Below are 24,610 nucleotides of genomic sequence, written 5' to 3' on the forward strand. Positions count from 1 at the left end.
GGCCGTTGGAAATGCCCGTGTTCAGCATGCACAGCGCATGCGGGGAAAACCGGCATTTCCAGTCCTCTGAACGAAGGGGTTCAGAGGCACAGCGCGTGCGACTGCACAGGCAGCGCTTGCGCAGTGAACTTCGTCAATTTCATTCATGGATTCAGTGAGGGTAAGTCCTTGCAAGTTACAATTGAAAAAAGCATGTGTAAAGTTGTTCCAAGGCTGCGGAGGAAGATATATTTTATCGTGGAGCTTCTGAAAGGCAATATTTTTGTTTGGGAAAGGGAGGAAAGTTATTTTAAGAAATGCTGAGGTAAGTTTTAAAGTTTAAATTTTTTTTTTTAAATGGGTTTTCAGTACGGTAGGTAGAAGGAGCAATTCTGGCTGTGTGAATTGAATGTGAGAATGAGTGTTCTAAAATGAGTAATGTAACATTTCCAACACTTTTAAGAAAGAAACTTTTCATCAGTAATAAGTAATTATGTATGTATGTCCGCATATATTCCTTTACGTATATGTATGTATGTTTTATATTCCTTTACTTATGTGTATGAATGTATGTTTTTAATTATGATTTTCCAATAAGTTACTTTCTCTGAAAGTCATAATTAAATACATACATTCATACACATAAGTAAAGGAATATATACATACACGCAAAGGAATATATACAGACATACATACATAATTACTTAAAAGAATATATTATTGATGAAAAGTTTCTTCCTTAAAAATGTTGGAGTCATTTTCACATTTAATAAACACAGCAAATTTAATTCACATAGCCACAATTGAGCCTTCTACCTACAGTACTGAAAACCCGTTTTAAAAAACAAAAATAAACTTTAAAACTTACCTCAGCATTTCTTAAAATAACTTTCCTCCCTTTCCCAAACAAAAATATTGCCTTTCAGAAGCTCCACAATAGGAAATATCTTCCTCCGCAGCCTCTGGAGCAACTGTACTCATGCTTTTTTCATGTGTAAGTTGTAAGGACTTGACCTCACTGAAAGCATGAATGAAAGCGGCGAATTTTACTGCGCACGCGCTGCCTGTACAGTCGCACGCGTTCTGCCTCTGAACCCCTTCGTTCAGAGGACAGGAAATGCCGGTTTTCCCCGCATGCGCTGTGCATACTGAAAACCGGCATTTCCTCCGGCCAGACGCGTAAGTACCCCGACCGTACTCGCGCGTTTGGAAGGGAATTACTGGGCCAACATTTTACATGTCAATAAAATGAAAAATTTAACAATTGCACGATTTGCCCCCTCGCATCTGCGACTGAGGGTCCAAGGAGGTGCATTGCGCAAGAGGTCATCGTCATACGTATCCTCACACTGTTCCCTTTCGGGAACTGTATGAAGTGGTGGAAGGATTCCTGGCCACGTTAACACTCCTTCCGTGACCATAACCATCTTCATACCAGCCATTAGGGTGGTTAGTCCTATGGCGTGAGGGTTTTACGGGCTCCCACAACCCATCTGACGGGGGGGGCCACCCACACCCGCGGACGCAAGTATCCCGCTGGATGTCCACCCAGAATTTATAGTTGGAGCTCCAACTCCACTTGCCGGGACTGTCTGGAGCGGGGTTCGAAACCCTACTCCTTCTGGCCCAGCGGCGGGGATGCTTACCGCTACGCAAAAGGCCCACTCCGCGCAAAAGGTGACACCCATACGTTTCCTGCGCCTTTTCCCTCCCCGTGACTGGAGCCCTATGCTGCCACTTGAAAGACCAAGCTATCATCTGTCCTTTTTGCGGCGCCTTTGACTTCTCATTACCAATGATGAGCAGGCGCTGCACCTCCACCTCGTTGAGGAGATTGCTGAGGTCATCATCAGTTCAATTGTGAGTTCTTTTAATGCCGTGAATTGTGCTCATTCCAGCCATTTCACGTTGCTAATCGGATTGGGCCTTTGGCGTAGCGGTAGGATCCCCGCCGCTGGGCCAGACGGGGTAGGGTTTCGAACCCCGCTCCAGACAGTCCCGGCAAGTGGAGTCGGAGCTCCGGCTCTAAATTCTGGGTTGACATCCAGTGGGATATTTGCGTCCATGGGTGTGGGTGGCCCCCCCTCCTTGTATAGCTTGTGGGAGCCCGTAAAACCCTCCCGCCATAGGACTAACCACCCTAATGGCTGGTTCAAAGATGGTTACGGTCACGGAATGAGCGTTAATCACGGCCATAAATCCTTCCACCACTTCATACAGTTCCCCAAAGGGAACAGTGTGAAGACACGTATGATGACGACATTGCTAAATAAATAAATGGAATAAAAAAAAATCTTTTAGGGCTTTTAAAAGTCTTTAAATTGCTTTAATTCTGTTTAAAACTACTTCAGATTCTTCAAAATAATGTAAACGTTTTTAAAAGTTTATAAAAGTTACCAAAAGCTTCATAAAAATACCAAAAACCTATTTAAAATGCTGCTTTGCATGTAAAAATGCTTAGCAGCTTGTGAGAAACATTGGGGGTGTGTCCTGTTAAACTGAGACCTCAAGGGGCGTGTCTCAGTTGCACAGCGCGCTACAGGCTTCGTGCTGGCTGCACTCCTGGGCGGCATGACGTCAGACGCTGCCCAGGAGTCAACATTTTAAAACAGCAATTCCAGGCGTCCCTGAAGCTCAACGGCCGGCGCGTCGAGTAAGTGCATATCGGGGGCTTGCACGCGCGGCAAGCCCCCGACCCGAATTTCTGGGCCAATATATATTGTGAATAGCTGGGGTCCAAGGACCGATCCCTGCGGTACCCCACTAGTCACTGCCTGCCACTCGGAAAAAGAGCCGTTTATTCCAACTCTTTGCTTTCTGTCTGCCAACCAGTTCTCTATCCAAGTCAATACCTTGCCGCCAATCCCATGTGCCTTAACTTTACACGCTAATCTCTTATGCAGGACCTTATCGAAAGCCTTTTGAAAATCCAAATACACCACATCCACTGGTTCTCCCTTATCTATTTTACCAGTTACATCCTCAAAAAATTCCAGTAGATTAGACAAGCACGATTTACCTTTTGTAAATCTATGTTGACTTTGTCCGATCCGGTCACTTTTTTCCAAGTGCTCTGCTATTACATCCTTTATAATGGACTCTAGCATTTTCCCCACTACCAATGTCAGGCTTACCGGTCTGTAATTCCCCGTTTTCTCTCTACCACCCTTTTTGAACAGTGGGGTAACATTAGCTACCTGCCAATCCATGGGTACTGTTCCAGAGTCTATCGAATTTTGGAAGATGACCAGCAATGCATCTACTATTTCTAGGGCCACTTCCTTAAGTACCCTAGGATGTAGATTATCAGGCCCTGGGGATTTATCGGCCCTCAATCCCATCAATTTCCCTAACACCATTTCCCTACAAATACTGATTTCTATCAGTTCCTCCCTTTCATTAAACCCTATGTTCCCCGACATCTCTGGGAGGTTATTTGTGTCCTCCTTTATGAAGACAGAACCAACGTATGTATTTAATTGGTCTGCCATTTCTTTGTTCCCCATTATAAATTCCCCTGATTCTGACTGCAAGGGACCTACGTTTGACTTCACCAATCTTTTTCTCTTCACATATCTATAAAAGCTTTTACAGTCAGTTTTTATGTTCCCTGAAAGCTTCCTCTCATACTCTATTTTCCCCCTCTTAATTAATCCCTTTGTCCTCATTTGTTGGATCCTAAACTGCTCCCAATCCTCAGGTTTACTGCTTTTACTGGCCAATTTATATGTCCTCTCCTTGGATCTTATGCTATCCCTAATTTCCCTTGTTAGCCACAGTTGAGTCACCTTTTTTGTTTTATTTTTATGCCAAACTGGGATGAACAAATTCTGTAGTTCATCCATGTGATCTTTGAATGTTTGCCATTGCCCATCCACCGTCATCCCTTTGAGTGACATTCCCCAATCAATCCTAGCCAACTCGCACCTCATACCATCGTAGTCTCCTTTATTTAAATTCAGGACCCTAGTCTCTGAGTCAACTATTTCACTCTCCATCGTAATGAAGAATTCTATCATATTATGATCGCTCTGACCCAAGGGGCCTCGCACAACAAGATTGCTAATTAATCCTTTCTCATTACATAATACCCAGTCTAAGATGGCCTGATCTCTAGTTGGTTCCTCGACATATTGGTCCAGGAAACCATCCCGTATACACTCCAGGAATTCCTCCTCCACAGTATTGTTACTAATTTGGTTAGCTCAATCTATATGCAGATTAAAGTCACCCATGATATCTACTGTGCCCTTATTGCACGCTTCTCTAATTTCCCGTTTAATGCCATCCCCGACCTCTGCATTACTGTTTGGAGGTCTATATACCACTCCCACTAAGGTTTTCTGCCCCTTGGTATTTCTCAGTTCTACCCATACAGATTCCACATCATCAGAGCTAATATATTTCCCTTCAATTGTGTTAATCCCCTCTTTAACCAGCAATGCTACCCCACCTCCTTTTCCTTTTTGCCTATCTTTCCTGAATATTGAATACCCCTGGATGGTGGCGGGTAGCATGCGGTGGGATGGAGTTGAGGACACTCATGTCGAAGACAGAGTCCTGGTTAAGGAGAGCTTCAAAGTGCTCCTTTCAGCTGGCACTGACTGCCTCTTTGTCCTTGATGAGTATCTCTCCTTTCTTGGCCCGCAGTGGGGTAGGGCCTTGGGTACTTGGGTCGTAGATGGTCTTGACTGCACTAAAGAATCCACGCACGTCATGGTTGTTGGCTAGCTGCTGGATCTCCTGTGCTTTCTCCACCCACCATCTGTTCTTTAGGTCGCGGGGTTTTTTTTGGACCTCGGCCTTCAGGCTTCTGTAGAGCTGCTTTCTTGCTCTCGAGTTCTGTTGCTGTTTCCAGATCAGGAATGCCTTGCGCTTGCGGCTTATTAGCTCCTGGATCTCCTGGTCATTCTCGTTGAACCAGTCTTGGTGTTTCCTGGTCGAGTGAACGAGCGCCTTTCATGAACACCGGACGTCCCAAAGTGCTTTACAGCCAATGAGGTACTTTTCAGAAGTGTTGTAATGTAGGAAACACGGCAGCCAATTTGTGCACAGCAAGCTCCCACAAACAGCAATGTGATAACAACCAGATAATCTGTATTAATGATGTTGAATGAGGGATAAATATTGGCCAGGACCGGAGACAACTCCCCTACTCCTCTTCGAAATAGTGCCATAGGATCTTTTACATCCACCTGTGAGAGCAGATGAGGCCTTGGTTTAATGTCTCAATCGAAAGAGATTGATTCATGTTCAAACTCCATTGAGTTGTGGGTTATAGGTGTAAAGATACCATAATAAAACTCTAAGCATCAACCAACACCCTCCTACAGTTGGCCAGCTACGGACAGTTTGAATTGGGATGGCAAGGTGTAAAAGTTGCAAAGGATCTGAAAGCCTAACTTCAAATCCCTGGTTCAATAATTGTGACTGTTCACTGTAGCTTAAATCTAAAGCTTCAACTACTTTAAGCATGGCTCACTATCACACCACAGTGCATTTAGCCAAACAGCTGTCAGGGGAGCAGGGAATATTCTCTTCACGATTAAATCGATCCAGACTGTTCACACAAATTTTTGTTCCCTCCAATAGCATAACGCCATTCCACTGAAACTGGCACTGAGGGGAGGGGTGTGGGGAAGGGGCAGAGACAACAACTTTAAAAAGCATTTACAAAGAGCTTGCACTGACTGCTAAAGAGCAATGCCTTGAAATCCAATCTTGCCACTCATTCTTCTGGTAGCCTGCAGTACAGTCAAAGCAACCCATATGCAACCTGTCTTCAGTCTGGGTCAAAATAAAAATTACTGAAAGCCTAAAAAAACCATGTTTATCAAACTGACAGAAGGAAAATGGCTCCAGGTTAGAGAAGAGACAAGCTGCAAGATGATGCTGACACTTTATCAGACAGTCTGCAGCTCAGCCTAGCAGCACAACAGCAATCTCCATCCAATCCTGACTTTCCTGCAGGCACACAGCAAGGACACAGGCAAGATAAATCCAGGCTGGCCCACAACCTCACCTCAATTGCAACTGACTATTAATTTTCATCACAGGATACAAAATGAGTTATTTCAGACCAAACTTTTAAGAAAAATAGATACACATATTCTGCCTTCGGCGTAAAATTTGAAGGCGGCAATATTTTTCCTTGAAAGTTACTGGGATTTTAAAATGAAAATGTTCCAGCAAATATAAAATCGGCGTAACAAAAAGCCTTTGCTGTGATTTCCTGCTAAAATGGTTCCAGCTGAGAAACCTGGAGAGAGAGAGAGTGGCTGCTTACAGAAGGACTTAAATCTCGGTCAGTCTTTAATCATCTGAATTTTAACACTCTTACTCCCTCCGTACATGCGAGGCACACTCCCTCCGTACATTTTACAGAGCACCTGCCACTCCAGGCGAGAATGTCTCCAGTTTTCTGCTATATACTCTACAACATTCTGCATGTCCAAATTACCCATCACTTTTCTTTTTAAGATCCTTATCACCCAAAATACTGGTTTCCTTAATCCTAATAATCAGTTTATCAATAAATTAAAAAGCCATACTGGCTTATCATTCTTTTCATTCTTCTGTGATCACTTGGCAATGAGCTGCGAGAATGAAATGGAACAGTCTGCCTCAAGTTTCAGTTCGAGCACCATTTCGGTTTAACATCTATATAAATGGCCACCTGCATATTATCGATATATATAAATAAATCTATATATATGATGTGCCAAATAACTGCCCGAATCCAAAGTTAAAGCTTAAGACTGAAGCCTTTTATTAAATAAGAATCATGGCAGAGTTAACAGAGTCCATCATCGACCGAGCCCTTGGTAGAACATACCAGAAGAGGGGCGGGGCCAGGGAGGAGCATTAGTGGTTCCCCCTAGTGGAACATTCCAGACATTACAAGTGCAAGTACAAATATCAGAACACAGTTATTTCATCACATTCACCCCCTGCTATAGATTCAGTCTGTCAGGTGGTCTGATAATCCTCTGGGAACGACGTAACTCTTGCTGAGGCTCCTCCCGGAGTACTAATTCCGGTTCATTCGAATTCCCAGAATCATCAGTATTTTCCACACTGAGGGTTTGTGTCTCTGAAGGTCCAATACCACGATTGAAAACTCTACTCTCGGAGTCGAACTCTTTTCAAGCTCCAGCAGGTGCAAGATCTTTAATGGAGACCGTATCCTCTCGCCCATCCGAATATTGAATATACGCATACTGGGGATTAGCATGGAGGAGTTGTACTTCCTCCACCAGTGGATCAGTCTTGTGGCCTCTCACATGTCTGCGCAACAACACAGGGCCCGTGGTCGTCAACCATGTGGGTAACGATACTCCATTCGTAGCTTTTCTTGGAAAACTAAACACCCTTTCATGAGGGGTGGCATTCGTTGCTGTACACAAAAGAGACCTTATGGAATGCAGCACGTCTGGCAGGACATCCTGCCAGCGAGAGGTCGGCAGGCCTCGTGACTTCAGAGACAGTACGATAGCCTGCCACACTGTCGCATTTTCTTTCTCGACCTGCCCATTACCACGAGGGTTATAGCTGGTAGTTCTACTCGTTGCAATCCCCTTCGATAGCAAAAACTGTTGTAATTCTTCGCTCATAAAGGAAGAACCCCTATCACTATGTATATAGTTAGGCATGCCGAACAAGGAAAACAGTTGGCAGAGGCATTTAATTACAACAGCACTAGTCACATCCGGACAGGGGATAACAAAAGGGAACCGAGAGTACTCGTCTATAATATTAAGAAAATAGACATTACGGTCGCTCGATGGAAGGGGACCTTTAAAATCGAGACTCAAACGCTCAAATGGTCGAATTGCTTTAATAAGATGAGCTGGCTCGGACGGCTTATAGAAGCGGGGTTTGCATTCAGCACAAACATGACAGGTTCTGGTCATTGTCCGGACTGCCTCAATAGAGTAGGGTAGATTGTGGGACTTAATGAAGTGGTTCATTCTGGTAACCCCAGGGTGGCAGAGTGCGTCGTGGAGACTTTGAAGCTTATCTGTACCTAGACTAGAACATACTCCTCATGACAAAGCAGCCGATGGCTCATTAAATACTCCAGGCCTGTACTGAATATCATAGTCATATGTTGACAGTTCTATTTGCCATCTTAAAATCTTATCATTTTTCATCTTGCCTCTCTGCTTAGTGTTGAACATAAAGGCCACAGATCGCTGGTCAGTAATGAGCATAAAACGTTGGCCAGCGAGATAATGTCTCCAATACCTGACTGCTTCAATAATTGCCTGTGCCTCCTTTTCCACTGAAGAATGTCGAACTTCTGGTCCTTGCAATGTACGAGAGAAGAAGGCTACTGGTCTACCAGCTTGGTTAAGAGTTGCTGCCAACGCAAAATCAGATGCATCACTTTCCATTTGAAATGGGATCTTCTCATCCACGGCACATACCACTGCCTTCTCAATATCCCGTTTGATATTAAGGAAAGCCTCCTGAGCTTCGCCGATAGCGGAAAAGACGTCGACTTAATAAGAGGTCGGACTTTATCAGAGTAGCTAGCCACCCACTGGGCATAGTACGAGAAGAATCCCAGACACCTTCTTAAGGCTTTTACAGTGTGAGGTAAAGGTAATTCCTTAAGTGGGCGTAATCTTTCAGGGTCTGGCCCGATTACCCCATTCTCCACAACGCAACCAAGAATACACAAACATGTAGTATTGAAGGTACACTTGTTTTTGTTGTAGGTCAGGTTTAACCTCTTTGCAGTCTCTAGGAACTTCGCGAGATTTTGATCATGCTCCCGTTGGTCACGCCCACAGATGGTAACATTGTCCAGGTACGGGAATGTTGCTTCCAACGCGTATTCATCCACCATACGATCCATCTCCCGTTGGAAGATGGATACCCCATTCATCACTCCAAAGGGCACCCGAAGGAATTGGAACAGGCGCCCATTAGCTTCGAAGACCGTATAAGGTCGGTCTTCTATTTTGATGGGGAGTTGATGGTAGGCAGACTTTAAATCAATGGTGGAGAACATGCGGTACTGAGCTATCTGGTTCACCATCTCAGAAATACGAGGCAAAGGATAGGCGTCTAATTGGGTATACAAGTTTATAGTCTGGCCATAATCGACCACAAGTCTTTTCTTCTCATTAGTTTTGACCACCACCACCTGGGCACGCCACGGGCTACCACTGTGTTCGATGATTCCCTCCCGTTGAAGCCTTTCCACTTCCTCTTTTATAAATGTTTTATCTTCTGAACTATACTGTCGACTCTTAGTCGCTATAGGTCTACAATTAGGAGCAAGGTTCGCAAACAAAGAAGGCAGGCTTACGTTTAAAGTAGAAAGGCCGCAGACTGTGAGCGGAGGCTGGGATCCACCATACTTAAGGGTAACGCTCTCATGCTGACACTGGAAGTCCAAGCCTAATATTAAGTTCACACACAACTGAGGTAATATGAGGAGTTTAAAATCCTTATACTCCGTATCCTTAACGGTCAATGTGACTTTACAATATCTAGTTACCTCCGAAGTAAGGGATTTGGACGCCATCACAATTTCACTTTGAGTAGGATACACCTTCAATGAACAGGAGTTAACAAGGTTGGGGTGTATAAAACTTTCAGTACTGCCACAGTCTATCAAACACCCAGTAGGACGACCATTAATCTTAATGTCCATCATAGATTTTGACAAGGAACACGGTATGGTCTGGTCAACCGTAGCCGAGGCTAGAGTAAAACGATAGGCGGCAGCAGAGAAGACATCGGGTACAGGATTACCCTTACACACTTTACTAAAATGTCCCCGTTTCTTACATTTAAAACAGGTAGCCTCTCTGGCTGGGCAACTTTGCCTGGGGTGTTTAGATTGGCCACAAAAATAACACTTAGACCCATGGGGCACAGCCGCAACAATAGGATTAAGTGGGGGCTCCATTGGTGTTATGGATGCCTCCATACTTGGAACACACGAGGCTGAGAGAGATGCATGGGCTGATGCATACACTTCTGAATTCTTCTGGGCTACATCTAACGATCGAGCAGCAGCGACAACCGTTTTTAAAACTAACGAGTCGTTCTCGAGGAGTCTCTGTCTAATATAATTAGATCGGAGGCCAGATATGAAAGAATCGTGGATGGCTTGTTCCTGATACACTATGGCAGAGACAGCCTTGTAGTTGCAACCCTTAGCCAAAGCCTTAAGGTCCTGCAGGAAATCGTCCAGAGATTCCTCGGGTAATTGCCTGCGAGTAGACAGGAGATACCTGACGTATACTTCGTTAACCGACTTAAGGTACTGGGCTTTAAGAGCTGCGAGGGCCTCTTCATATGTAGTAATATCTTCAATTATAGAGTAAGTTTGATGACTTACCAAGTTGGTTAGAAGACCCAACTTGTTAACCGTCGGCTCGGTCGATGATGCGATGAAGTGTTCAAAACATCGGAGCCAATGCGTAAATTTCTTTGACGCATCTGCCAAATGGGGATCGATATCCAGACGCTCTGGTTTCAAAAATCGATCCATCTTCCAAAAGTTGTTATTTAATAAAATTGATGTGCCAAATAACTGCCTGAATCCGAAGTTAAAGCTTAAGACTGAAGCCTTTTATTAAATAAGAATCATGGCAGAGTTAACAGAGTCCATCATCGACCGAGCCCTTGGTAGAACATACCAGAAGAGGGGCGGGGCCAGGGAGGATCATTAGTGGTTCCCCCTAGTGGAACATTCCAGACATTACAAGTGCAAGTACAAATATCAGAACACAGTTATTTCATCACAATATATAAAGCGGTTTGTCTCTCTGTTTGTCTGTCTGTCTGTCTGTCCGCTATACACTCAAAAGTTATAGAGCGTACCTACACACATGTTATATCAAAAGAAAGCTTATCATTAGGGGAGTCTAATAGGTGTATTTACTTTTTGGTCCGACAAAAATTGTTCGGACAGTATACAAAAAAGGTTCAAAAAATGGCAACATTCCGCTCATTAGCGTTGAGTGACGTGATGGTTGACCAATCGTACAGGGGATTAACCTGATGGTTGACCAATCGGTGCGTCACGGGGGACGTTTCATTGCGAGTGTGGGCGGGCCTAATCCTTCTGAGCTGAGGTGAGTGGCCGCCATCTTGATTCTTAACTATTCATTTATTTTTCCCACTTTCTGCGTGTTTATTTTGAAATATAGATTTCCAGCAAAAAAAAAGTTGCTTTTAACAGAAAAAAAAAATCCTTCTCCAAAGGGCACTCGGGCTTTCCCCCCCTCGGCGGTGGATGAGCTGCCTGCAGGCCTCAGGCCTCGAAGGCTCGGCCTCTCCTCGCCAGCCACGCCCGAGCTAGGCACCACCCGTCCCGCTGGGCCCGCCCCGCGATTGCCGCCATCTTGTTAAAGGCTGGCGGCGCAGGACTGAGCCGAGCATAGACATCGCCACCATCTTAGTAAAGGCTGGCGGGGCAGGAGTCAGCGCACGTGTCAACGTCGGCGGCGGCCCGGAGCGCGACCTCAGCTAAGGTGAGTCCGGCCAGGCCTCACGCACTAGGCCGCGCACCGGCCGGCCCTGAGGCGCTGATCCGCACACGGGAGCTTCGGCTCACCGCGTCCGGGCTCTGAGGAAAGGCAGAGGGAGGGGGAGGGAGCGACAGAAACGAAATCAGGGAGAGACAGGGGGAGGGAGAGGAGAGGGGGGGAGGGAGAGGAGGGGGGAGGGAGAGGAGAGGCGGGGGAAGGGAGAGGAGGGGGAGGGAGAGGAGGGGGGAGGGAGAGGAGAGGGGGGAGGGAGAGGAGAAGGGGGAGGGGGAGGAGGGGGGAGGGAGAGGAGAGGGGGGAGGGAGAGGAGAGCGGGGGGAGGGAGAGGAGAGGGGGAGGGAGGGAGAGGAGAGGGGGAGGGAGAGGAGAGGGGGAGGGAGAGGAGAGGGGCAGGGAGGGAGAGGAGAGTGGAGGGAGGGAGAGAGAGTAAAGCAGGGAGAGACAGGGGCAGGGAGAGAGAGAGGGGGAGGGAGGGAAAGAGTGAGGGGGTGGGACAGGGAGGGAGAGTTCGCCTTCTTCCTTCCTTCTCTCCTTCCTTCCTTCCTTCCTTCCTTCGCAGGGGTCGATCGGGCCAGGCCTGAGGCGCTCCATCCCCCCCTCTCTCTCCAGGCTAATCCCAAACTAAATCCAGCAGTCTCTCTCTCTCTCTCTTCCCCCCCCCCCCGTCTCTCTCTTCTCCCCCCAGTCTCTCTCTTCTCCTCCCAGTCTCTCTCTCTCTCTCTCTTCCAACAACAACATGCCCTCAAAAAACCCTTGGCACCGCCGGGCACTCCAGCTAGTTGGTAATACAACAGCTGCATTATGACACAAGCAGCAAGTTTCACGGAAACTGAAGCCTCCCTGGAAGGTGCCCAGGAGTTATCCATTTGGTCCTACTTATGGAAGCTCAGCCTGTGAACTAGATCTATGTAACTGAGAAGCACATTGTCAAGGTGCCCGAGTCGAGTGGGTGCCTCAGCCACCTAAAATAAAAAGGATTAGTTGAGGTGGTGGCATGCGAAGGTAGGGCAGTAAGTGTTTGGAGGCAATGCTAACTTTGCGGCCGCCTGTTTGCACCAAGCAAGGTGGGTTAAAAAGGACTCCTTGGATAGGTGATGATGGGAGAGTGACCAACACCTTCCTTCTCTTTAAAAAATTTAAATTACTTGAATAAATCAATATTTAATTTCTTTACAGCTTGTCCATTAATCATCATAAATGCAAGTCTTTCTTTCTGAACTCTGAAGTCCACACATCTCCAACAGTCTCTATTCATTCGAAGAAACATAATTTCACTGTCGAGAAGAAAGTTGCAAAATAGGTAACCGAGTAATTTTGCCAATGGCAACTGAGACAATGTGACCAAGATGTCATAGGTTCAATTTGTATTGTGAGCTAAGTTAGCTGGTGTCAGCCAAGATTCTATTGTTAACTCTGTTTCTCTCTCCACAGATGCTGCCTAACCTGCTGAATGTTTCCAGCATTTTCTGCTTTTATTTCCATAATTTTCCTCAGAATCTTCTAGTGTTTGCCCATTTCACCAGTCTATGTCCTCCTAAAGTCTGTTACTATCCGCCTCATTGTTTACTACATTTCCGAGTTTACCATCATCTGCAAACTTTGAAATTGCGCCCTGTATATCAAAGTCCAGGTCATTAACATACATCAAAAAGAGCAGAGGTCCGAATACCAATCCCTGGGGAACACCATTGTATACTTCCCTCCAGTCTGAAAAACAACCATTCACCACTACTCTCTGCTTTCTGTCCCTTAACCGATTTTGTATCCATGCTGCCACGGTACCTTTAATCCCAAGGGCTTTAATTTTGCTAACAAGCCTACTATGTGGTACATTGTCAAAGATCTTTGGAAAGTCCATATACACAGCATCACCTCATCAACCCTCTCCATTACTTCATCTAAGAACTCGATCAAGTTAGTCAAACACGATTTGCCTTTAACAAATCCACGCTGACTGTCATCTATTAGCCCAAAGTTGTCTACATGGAAATTAATTTTGACCCAGATTATTGTCTCTAAAACTTTCACCATCGACGTTAGGCCAGAGCCTCAAATTTCCAACCTTACTTCCCCGAGAACCTAGGATGCATCCCATTCTGACTGGGTGACTTTTCTACTTTGAGGACAGCCAATCTTTTAAATACTTCCACTTTATTATCCTATCCAATATTACTACTGCCTCCTCCTTTACTGCTACATTGGCAGTATTCTCTTCTCTAGTGAAGACTGATGCAAAGTACTCATTTGTACCTCAGCCGTCACAAGAATATCTCCTTTTTGGTCCCAATCAGCTCCACCCTGCCACTATTTATGTGTTTATAAAACAGTGGTGTAACATTTGCAATCCTCCAGTCCTCTGGCACCACCCCCACATCCAAGGAGGATTGGAAGATGGAGGTCCCTTTTGTTAGCCACTAATCTATTCTCATGCTCTCTCTTTGCCCCTCTTATTTCCTTTTCTAGAACTCCTCTGTACTTTCTATATTCAGCTTGGTTCGCTACTGTATTATGAACCTTATAATTGTCATAAACCTCCTTTTTTCTGTCTCATTTTAATCTTTAGTGATCCAGGGATCTCTAGCTTTGGATGACCTTCCTTTGCCCCTCATAGGAATGTGTCTACTCTGTACATAAGAATATAAGAAATAGGAGCAGGTGTAGGCCATACGGCCCGTCGGGCCTGCTCCGCCATTCAATAAGATCATGGTTGACCATCAACCTCAACTCCAGTTTCCTGCCTGATCTCCATATCCCTCGATTCCCCTAGAGTCCAAAAATCTATCTCTCAGCTTTGAATATACTCCAAGACTCAGCATTCACAGCCCTCTGGGGCAGATAATTCCAAAGATTCACAACCCTCAGTGAAGAAATTCCTCCTCATTTCGGTCTTAAATGGCCTACCCTTTATCCTGAGACTATGCCCCCTAGTTTTTTTTTAAAGTAATTTACTTTATGGGATGTGGGAGTCACTGGCAAGGCCAGCATTTATTGCACATCGCTAATTGCCCTGGAGAAGGGTTCTAGATACTCCAGCCAGGGGAAACAACCTCTCAGCATCTAGCCTGTCAATCCCCTTCAGAATCTTGTGTGCTTCAGTGAGATCACCTCTCATTCTTCTAAACGCCAGAGAGTATAGGCCCATTCTCCACAATCTCTCATCATAGGACAGCCCTCTCATCCCAGGAATCAATCTAGTGAACCTTTGTTGCACCGCCTCCAAGGCAAGTATATCCTTCCTTAGATAAGGAGACTGTGCACAGTACTCCAGGTGTGGTCTCACCAAGGCCCTGTACAATTGTAGCAAGACGTCCTTACTCTTATACTCCAGCCCCCTTGCAATAAAAGCTAACATGCCATTTGCCTTCCTTATTGCTTGCTGTACCTGCATGCTAGCTTTCTGCGTTTCTTGCATGAGGACACCCAAATCTCTCCGAACACCAACATTTGAAAGTTTCTCACCATTTAAAAAATATTGTGTTTTGCTATTCTTCCTACCAAAGTGAATAACCTTACATTTCCCTACACAGCACGGTGGCATAGTGGTTAGCACTGTTGCCTCACAGGGCCAGGGACCCGGGTTCAAATCCGGCCTCGGGCGACTGTCTGTGTGGAGTTTGCACATTCTCCCCATATTTGCGTGGGTTTCCTCCCACAGTCCAAAGATGTGCGGGTTAGGTTGATTGGCTATGATAAAATTGACTCTTAGTGTTAGGGGGATTAAATACGTGGGGTTACGGGGATAGGGTGGGATATGTGTTGGTGTAGGGGTTACGGGGATCGGGTGGGATATGTGTCAGTGCAGGCTCGATGGGCTGAAATGGCCTCTATCTGCACTGTGGGGTTTCTGTGATTCTGTGATTATACTCCATCTGCCACCTTACTGCCCACTCACTTAGTCTATCTATCTTCCTCCTTCTTCTTAGGCAGTCCCTCGGAACTGAGGATGACTTGCTTCCACATTAAAAATGAGCTCGCAGGTGACTGATGACTCCAATGCGGGATCTACAGTCTCTGTCACAGGTGGGGCAGACGGTGGTTGAAGGGGCGGGTGGGTGGGGTGCTTGGGTTGACCTGCGCTTGGCTTCCGCTTGCTCCCGGCGAAGAGACTCGAGGTGTTTGGTGCCTTCCCGGATGCTTCTCCTCCACTTTGTGCGGTCTTGGGCCAGGGATTCCCAGGTGTCGGTGGGGATGTTACACTTTTTCAAGGAGGCTTTGAGGGTGTCCTTGAAGCGTTTCCTCTGCCCACCTGGGGCTCTCTTGCCGTGCCGGAGCTCCGAGTAGAGCGCTTGTTTTGGGAGTCTCGTATCGGGCATGCGGACAATGTGACCCGTCCATCGGAGCTGATAGAACGCGGTTAGAGCTTTGATGCTGGGGATGTTGGCCTGAGCAAGAACACTGATGTTGGTGCGCCTATCCTGCCAATGGATTTGCAGGATCTTGTGGAGGCAGCGTTGGTGGTACCTCTCCAGTGCTTTGAGGTGCCTGCTGTACATGGTCCATGTCTCTGAGGCATACAGTAGGGCAGGCATCACTGCTGCCCTGTAGGCCATGAGCTTAGTGCCGGGTTTGAGGTCCTGGTCTTCAAACACTCTCTTCCTCAGGCGACCAAAGGCTGCACTAGCACACTGAAGGCAGTTTTGGATTTCGCCGTCGACGTCAGCCCTTGTTGACAGTAGGCTCCCGAGGTATGGAAAGTGGTCCACGTTGCCCAAGGCCTTGTCGTGGATTTTGATAATCGGGGGGCAGCACTGTGTGGCGGGGGCAGGTTGGTAGAGGGCCTTTGTCTTACGGATGTTTAGTGTAAGGCCCATGCTCTCGTATGCTTCAGTGAAGGTGTTTACGACGGTTTGGAGTTCGACCTCCGAGTGAGCGCAGACGCAAGCATCGTCTGCATACTGTAATTCGATGACTGAGGATGGGACGACCTTGGATCTGGATGGGAGGCGACGGAGGTTGAACAGTTTCCCGTTTGTTTTGTAAATTAGCTCCACTCCAGTGGGGAGCTTACAGAGGGTGAGATGGAGCATTGCAACAAGGAAGATTGAGAAGAGCGTTGGTGCGATGACACAGCCTTGCTTGACCCCGGTTCGTACGTGAATTGGATCTGTGGTGGAACCGCTGGTCAGGATCACGGCTTGCATGCTGTTGTGAAGCAGGCAGAGGATAGTGACAAACTTTTGAGGGCAGCCAAATTTGAGGAGGACACTCCATAATCCCTCACGGTTGACAGTGTCGAAGGCCTTTGTGAGATCAAAGAAGGCCATGTACAGAGGTTGGTGCTGTTCCCCGAATTTCTCTTGTAATTGACGTGCGGTGAAGATCATGTCCATTGTGCCCCTTAGTGGGCGGAATCCGCATTGCGACTCTGGGAAGAGCTTTTCGGCCACTGGGAGAAGGCGATTGAGGAGGATTCTTGCGCTGACTTTCCCTGTGGCAGACAACAGGGAAACTCCTCTGTAATTACCGCAATCGGACTTGTCACCTTTCTTGAAGATGGTCACAATTACGGCGTCTCTGAGATCCCCTGGCATGCTCTCCTCCTTCCAGATAAGAGAAATGAGTTCATGAATTCGCCCCAGTAGTGCTTCTCCACCATGCTTTAGTGCCTCGGTGGGGATTCCATCTGCTCCTGAGGCCTTGTTGTTCTTCAATTGTTGGATGGCCTTTTCAACCTCATGCCGGGCTGGGGTTGTGCTGAGATGGTGGCAGGTAGCATGCTGTGGGATGGAGTTGAGGACACTCGTGTCGAAGACAGAGTCGTGGTTAAGGAGATCTTCCAAGTGCTCCTTCCAGCGGGCACTGACTGCTTCCCTGTCCTTGATGAGTACCTCTCCGTTCTTGGCCCGCAGTGGGGAAGGTCCTTGGGTGCTTGGGCCGTAGATGGCCTTGACTGCGCTAAAGAATCCACGCATGTCGTGGTTGTCTATATCCCTTTGTAGACTCTTTGTGTTCTCCTCACAGCTTATTGTCCCACCTAGCTTTGTATCATCAGCAAACTTGGACACATTACACTCGGTCCCTTCATCTAGGTTATTAATATAGATTGTAAATAGCTGAGGCCCCAACACCTTGCGGCACCCCACTAGCTACAGCCTGCAAACCTGAAAAAGATCAGTTTCTCCCTACGCTCTGTTTTCTGTCCGTTAACCAATCCTCTATCCATGCTACTGTATTACCCCCAACCCCATGAGCCCTAATCTTGTGTAATAACCTTTTATGTGGCACCTTATCAGTCTTCACAGCAGAAGACACAAAAAGCATACCAAAAATGGTGCGGAACCATGGGTCTAATAAGGGTGAGGAACTTAACGTAATTAATTTAGGTAGAGAAAAAGTACTAGAGAAAATAATGGGCGTGAAATTGTGGTACCTGAACCATCTCCTCTTTGAAGGCCTCCCGTTGATCAATTACTGTTTTGCCTACCAACTTTTGATTCCAATCCACCTGGGCCAGATCCCTTTTCAACTCATTGAAGTTCGCGCTCCTCTAGTTAAGTATTTTTACGCTCGATTGTTCCTGGTCCTTTTCTATAACTATTCTAAACCTGTTATTGGCCCGGATTTTGCAACAGGAATAATGGTGAGGCTATCAGCACTCACCGCTATGGAGTAAATAGGACAGCAACTTCTAGCGTCCGCACATGCACAGTTAAATGCGGAATTAAACGCGGAAATCCAGAAGTAGTTGTCTGATTTGACCTGCTCCTCCACAAGCTTCGCTGCGCTGGTATCTCGCAGATAGAGTTGGCATTAAAATGAATGAATGAAGGGTGTGAAGTTGCGGTACTTACGCACTAGCTATGGCAGAAAAAGTTAATGCTGGTGCATCCAGTGTAAGCAAATTTTTAATAGCATGATAACTCTTAATTACTGCCAACCAACCTCTCTGGCCCTGAAAATTTAACTTTACAATGTGAAGTCTCATCCCTTCAGAATGTAATTATTTTTGGAGATTTAAAAAATGTAAAATTTTAACTTTTTGTTTGTCTCCTCTCTCATTCTCTTAATTCCATCTTTCTTTATTTCACTTTCTGTACATGATTTTACATTGAATTAAATATTCTAATTTATACTTCCTGGTTTAGACTGTGGGCTGGATATTAGTTTGGAGGTGGGGAGGGAACGGGGGTTATTTTGAGGTCAGAAACCCGGAAAAATGGGTTTCCCTCAGATCCTGCAAAATTTAACAGCAGGACCTGATTAACATTTTACATCTCGGTTTTCCGGCCACGGCCAGGCAGATTGAGAGGCTGCCTTCTACAGGGCATGATCGGGGTGGGTGATGCAGGTATTTGGGATCCAGCAGATAAATGGAAAGGCACTTGCCTCCTGGTTCCAGCAGTCCTCGCCTCCCTTTAGCCAACGGGTTTCTTGTGGCCCGGGATACCCAGCCAGACAGGGTTAAATTTAAAATGGTCATTAATTCTGAGGCAGGCAGCCTCATTATAATACTTAAATGACCAACCCACCTCCTGCATGCGGGTTGGTTGCCCGCCACCCACCCCCCCCAACCACCATTGAAACCAGAAGTGGGCGGGTTGCAGAAATATTACATTTTTACATCCCATCCGTTCCAAACCCACCCGTTTTTGGGTGTTAAAATACTCCCGTGTCTCAGTGAAGATTCTTCAATCTGATTGGTTGAGGAGACATGCTGTTGCTTTCCCTGCTCACACAGGTCCCGGATCCCCTTTAGAGGGTGCCGCGCTGAGAAGACTCCCTAAATACCACAAGTTGTCGCTCAAAAGCCCGCAAAAAGTCTGTGGGCAGCTGTAAGCTGTATGGCGAGCGCCGTTCCTTCACCACTAAGCGCAAAAATCAGGGCCCATTTTGATCACTGTTCCCCAAATGCTCTCCCACTGAAACTTGACCCACTTCATCCCCCAGAACTGGATCCAGCACTGCTTCCTTCCTTATTGGGCTGGAAACATACTAATCAAGAAAGTTCTCGTGTACAAATTTTAGGAATTCCTCCCTCTCTTTGCCCTTTACACTGTTCTTATCCCAGTCTATATCAGGGTAATTGAAGTCCCCCATTTTCACTACTTGGTAGTTCTTGCATCTTTCTGTAATTTACCTGCAGAGTTGCTCCTCCATCTCCTTCCCACTATTTGGTGGCCTATAGTATACACCCAGTAGCATAATAGCACCTCTATTGTTCCTTAATTCTAACCAAATAGATTCTGTCTCTGGCCCCTCAACTACATCAATCCTCTCACAGTGCTATAATAATTTCTATAATCAATACTGCCACCCCCTCCTTTTTTTCCCTTCCCTATCTTTCCTGAATACCTTGTAGCCAGGAATATTAAGTTCCCAATCCTCCCCTTCTTTGAGCCAGGTCTGTTATTGCCACTATATTATAGTCTCATGTGGTGGCCTGTGCCTGCAGCTCACCAACCTTATTTACCACACTCCATGCATGCACTCCAAACCCATCTTAGACTGCTTCGCATTTGCCCCGTCTGATCCCTTCTATTTCTGAACTATTATTTACTCCAGTGCTATTTGCCCCTCCCAGTCCTCTGTGCACTTTGTTTCGCCTCTCTACCTGGTGCCAAATTAGTTTAAAATCTCCCCCAGAGTACTAGTTAAAACTTCCCATGAGGATATTAGTCCCAGCTCTGATGAGGTGCAACCTGTCCACCTTGAACAGGTCGCTTCTGCCGTGAACTGGTCCCAATACCCAAAGAATCCGAAGCCCTCCCTCCTGCACCCTTTCTCCAGCCATTTGTTAACCTGTCTTATGCTACTTTTCCTACACTGACTAGTGCGTGGCACTGGGAGTAATACAGAGATTATTACCTTGGAGGTCCTGATTTTTAACTTCCTCCCTAGCTCCTGAAACTCTGCCTGTAGAACCTCAACCCTTTTCCTTCCTATGTCATTGGTTCCCACATGGACCACAACTTCTGGCTATTCCTCTCCCCCTGCAAAATGTTCTGCACCCTCTCAGTAAGGTATTTTACCCTGGCACCAGGGAGGCAACACACCATGTGGGACTCATGTCGGCAGCTGCAGGAACGCCCATCTATCCCCGACTATTCAAACCCCATGACCACTGCATTACTACACTTAGCTGTGCCCCACCCCCCGCCCATGCAGTCATTTACCCCACAGTGCTGTGGATGTGCCCGACTGCACTCCCACAAGGTGTTGTCACCCTCACTGGTATTTAGCGATGAAAACTGGTTTGAGTGTGCCACGCTCCAGTAGGATTCCTGCACTGCCTGCCTCTTCCTACCTTGCCGGATGGCCAACCATTTACTATTCTCCTGAACTCTCTGTAGCTGCGGGGTGACCACCTCCTGGAATTTTCGCTCCAGGCAATTCTCAGTTTCTCGTGTGCCCTGTAGTGATTCGAGCTGCTGCGCAAGCTCAGAAACCCTGAGCTCCAGTTCGAGCAACTGGAGGCACTTCCTGCACATGTGGTTATCCAGGACACATGACACGTCCTGGAGTTCCCACATGGCACAGGAATTGCTGTCACATCATTTTGCTTAAAAAAATCCCTTTTGATCTAATTAATTACTCTATTATTTATATATTTACTGTTGTCCCTTGGCTTAAATTACTTAGCACCTCCTTCCCCCTCCGCACCGAATTCCCATTGCCATTCTGTTCACAAGCCACTCCGTTTAGCAGATGCTCCCAGCTCTTGTGCATAAGATAAAGAAAACTGGAGTGACGAAATTGGGGCTGCCACCTTTTCTCAAGTCAAAAATCAGACCTGGAGGGGGAGGTCTTGGATGGAAACACAAACAGCTCAAATTCTGATGTTTGCTTTGCTACTGATGAAAATTAATTAGAAACAGTAACTTTCATAATTCATGCAGCCATATCATAAAACATAGAAGCAGAACAATTTGACAAGATTTTTTTGCATGCCCTTTTTACATTTTAGAAATTTCCAGATGCTTCCAGGTGTGACAGAGGCCGGGATCATTAGATTCAATCCAGATGTTTGTCTACTGATGCAAAAAATTGAAAACTACAAAAAGAAAGACAGACTTGCATTTATATAGTGCCTTTCACGACCACCGGATGTCTCAAAGCGCTTTACAGCCAATGAAGTACTTTTGGAGTGTAGTCACTATTGTAATGTGGGGAACAATGAACCTTAATAATTAATACCTCTACGTCGAGACACAGAAATAGGAAAAAAAAATCCAATAAGATTCAGAGCTTTGAGTTGCAGTTCACATTTTAGAGATTTCCCCAGACCCCCACTCTAAGACACAGGCTGCACCCACTCCAGTGTAGTGGTAGCACCTTAGCAGGTCTTTCAGAAGTATATCAAGACACTTCATGTATTTTGCAACGTAGTGACTATTGTATAGGTAAATGTGGCATCTGTTTGCAGACAACAAGGAATGAGATAAATTAACAGCTGAAACCAACTGAAAGACGATGATGCACAAGAGCAGCTTCACTCATTTTCCAGGACTGCCTCTCCATCCCCAGAGGAAAAACCCAACTTCCAATTAGCAGCTTCATGTGAAGAGATGGGAACCCCTGTTGGAGGAATCACAGGCATGAAACCTCATCCCATTAGCTGATTTATTTCCATCCTCACCTCTTCTGCGGTAGCAGGGAGGATGGTGTGATTGGTTTCACTGAGCTAGGGAGGAGAAAAAAAAGGAAAAAAAATTAGCTGGGTTATTCACTCCTAATCACTAGCCAGTGACTGCTGCTGGAAAATGTACATGTGCAAAGGCTGGGGGATATTAGGATTAGTCTTACCTGTGACGTCACCGCCAAACATTCAAACAGGTTGCCAACAATATGTAGGTTGTCCTGTGAAGAATGGTCACTTGGATCATGATTGTAGCATATAAGTCAACATCAAGAGGAGAAAAAATTTGGAAAAAAGATTATTTGAAGTGGTTGATTTAGAGACAGCATTTGACTGACAATGTGCGAGAGAGAGAAAGAAACGAGCACGAGAGCGAGAGAGAGAGAGATCACTCCAAGGCTACTCTTATCCAGCAGTCAGGTCAGAGCAGGTCACCCAGTTCGTTCACAGCCCAAAAACTGGGAATGAGAGGAAATTTGAACCTTTAAGAATTTGAAGTTTGTTTCTCAAATTATGCACCGAAATTCACCTCGTAAGATACTCCAAAAAAATAAAGAACAGAACGGTCCTTTTCAAATAATTAAAAAGAAATGGCTACAAAGTGATCAATAGTTCCTGGAGGGGCGCAAGCTTTGTGAAATGTACAATAAAAAAAATTCAATAAAAGCGGTGTTGCAAAAATTGGATGCAAAATCTGTCCTGCAATGTTGAATCCTTATGCTGTGGGCTAGATTCCATCTTTACATCCAAAAAATCTTGTAAACATGTCAAGCTTTCAGTCAGTAGACTGACGGGGCAGTCAAAATGATTTTGAGGCAAATGGGTTAAAAGCAATGCGTCAATTGATGATGAAATAACTGCGTTACTGTGAGAGGTGCATAATTCTTTGGAAACAGTTCACAAATGGAAACAGTCTGACAAGCTCCTGGAAAGACATGGTGCCAGAATTCACTGTAGCCAGCGAACGAATTGCCCATGTCCATTTAATTTCCATGACCTTTTGCACTGGGAGTTGCTATAAGTTAGAGTCAAATGGCCCTCGACATGGCACCTGGGATGTGTGTGAACAGGGCAAGCAACTGCGTGTCTCCTTAACCAATCAAATTGAAGTATTGTTAATGAGCTGCGCAGAGTCTGAACCAGGAAGTACAAGTTGGAATAGTGAATTCAGGTACAGAAAGCAAGAGAGAAGGGGAAAGAAAGATTGGATCAGAGAGAAAAACAAACAAAAAAAAGTTAAAAAAATTAATTTAATCTCCAACATTTGAAATCTTGTAAAAGTTCATTTCCAGTTGCAGAGATGTTGTTTGGCAGTAATTAAGACATATCACATTAAAAAGGGTACATAGAATGAAATGGACAAGCCCCAACCTCCTGTGGCGAGTTTAGTCCATATCTACGAGGCAAGTACAACAACTTCACAGCGCTCAATATATATGGAGCTAGACAGCGAGATGCCTTCTTCGCATTGTTTATGGAGGTGCGGCGCATCTCGGGCAGCAACTTCCAGATGTTAGGGTTTAACCACACATCTGCGCGCCCCTCAATTTGCTGTCCGATTTGAGCATAAATAACAGTGAGTGCCATTAACTGCCATAGCTGCCAGACTGGGCTTGCAACAAATGGTGAGAACCAACATGAGGCGGAAAACCTACTTGACTTCGTCTTCACCAGTATATACCTGAGAATGACAGTATTAGGAGGAGTGACCACCGCACAGTCCTTGTGGAGGCAAAGTCCCATCTTCACACTGAGGACATGCTCCATCGTGTTGTGTGGCACTACCATCGTGCTAAATGGGATAGATTCAGAACAGATCTAGCAGTTCATACTGGGCATCCATGAGACGCTATGGGCCATCAGCAGCAGCAGAATTGTATTTCACCAAAATCTGTAACCTCATGGCCTGGCATACCCCTCATTCTACCATTACCATCAAGCCAGGGAACTAACCTTGGTTCAATGAAGAGTATAGAAGAGCATGCCAGGAGCAGCACCAGGCGTACCTAAAAATGAGGTGCCAACCTGGTGAAGCTACAGCACAGGACTATATGCATGCTAAACAGTGGAAGCAGCATGCTTTAGACAGAGCAAAGCGATCCCACAACCAACAGATCAGATCAAAGCTCTGCAGTCCTGCCACATCCAGTTGTGAATGTTGGTGGACAATTAAACAACTAATGAGAGAAGGTGATTCCATGAACATCCCCATCCTCAATGATGGAGGAGCCCAGCACGTGAGTGCAAAAGACAAGGCTGAAGCACTCGCAACAATCTTCAGCCAGAAGCACGGAGTGGATGACCATCTCGTCCTCCTCCCGGGGTCCCCACTATCACTGATGCCAGTCTTCAGGCAATTCAATTCACTCTACGTGATAAAGAAATGGCTGAGCATACTGGATACAGCAAAAGCTATGGGCCCCGATAACATCCTGGCTGCAGTGAAGACTTGTGCCCTGATAGCAGCTCTGAAGTGGCAGGATATATTAATGCAGAGATTAGACAAGCTTGTAGTAAAGGCAGAGTGGTGTTAATGGGGGAT

The 24,610-nt window shown here is 45.9% G+C and overlaps 1 pseudogene; it reads right to left on the reverse strand.

Annotated features, from left to right (window-relative positions):
* Positions 1 to 23,045, reverse strand: part of LOC147116232 (uncharacterized) — a 152,242-nt pseudogene extending 129,197 nt beyond the window's left edge.
* Between the last annotated feature and the right edge of the window lie 1,565 nt (positions 23,046 to 24,610).

The sequence above is a fragment of the Somniosus microcephalus genome, chromosome 6 (assembly GCF_052327205.1).
Source record: "Somniosus microcephalus isolate GS21.2 chromosome 6, FLI_Smic_1.0, whole genome shotgun sequence".
NCBI classification, from domain to species: Eukaryota; Metazoa; Chordata; class Chondrichthyes; order Squaliformes; family Somniosidae; genus Somniosus; species Somniosus microcephalus.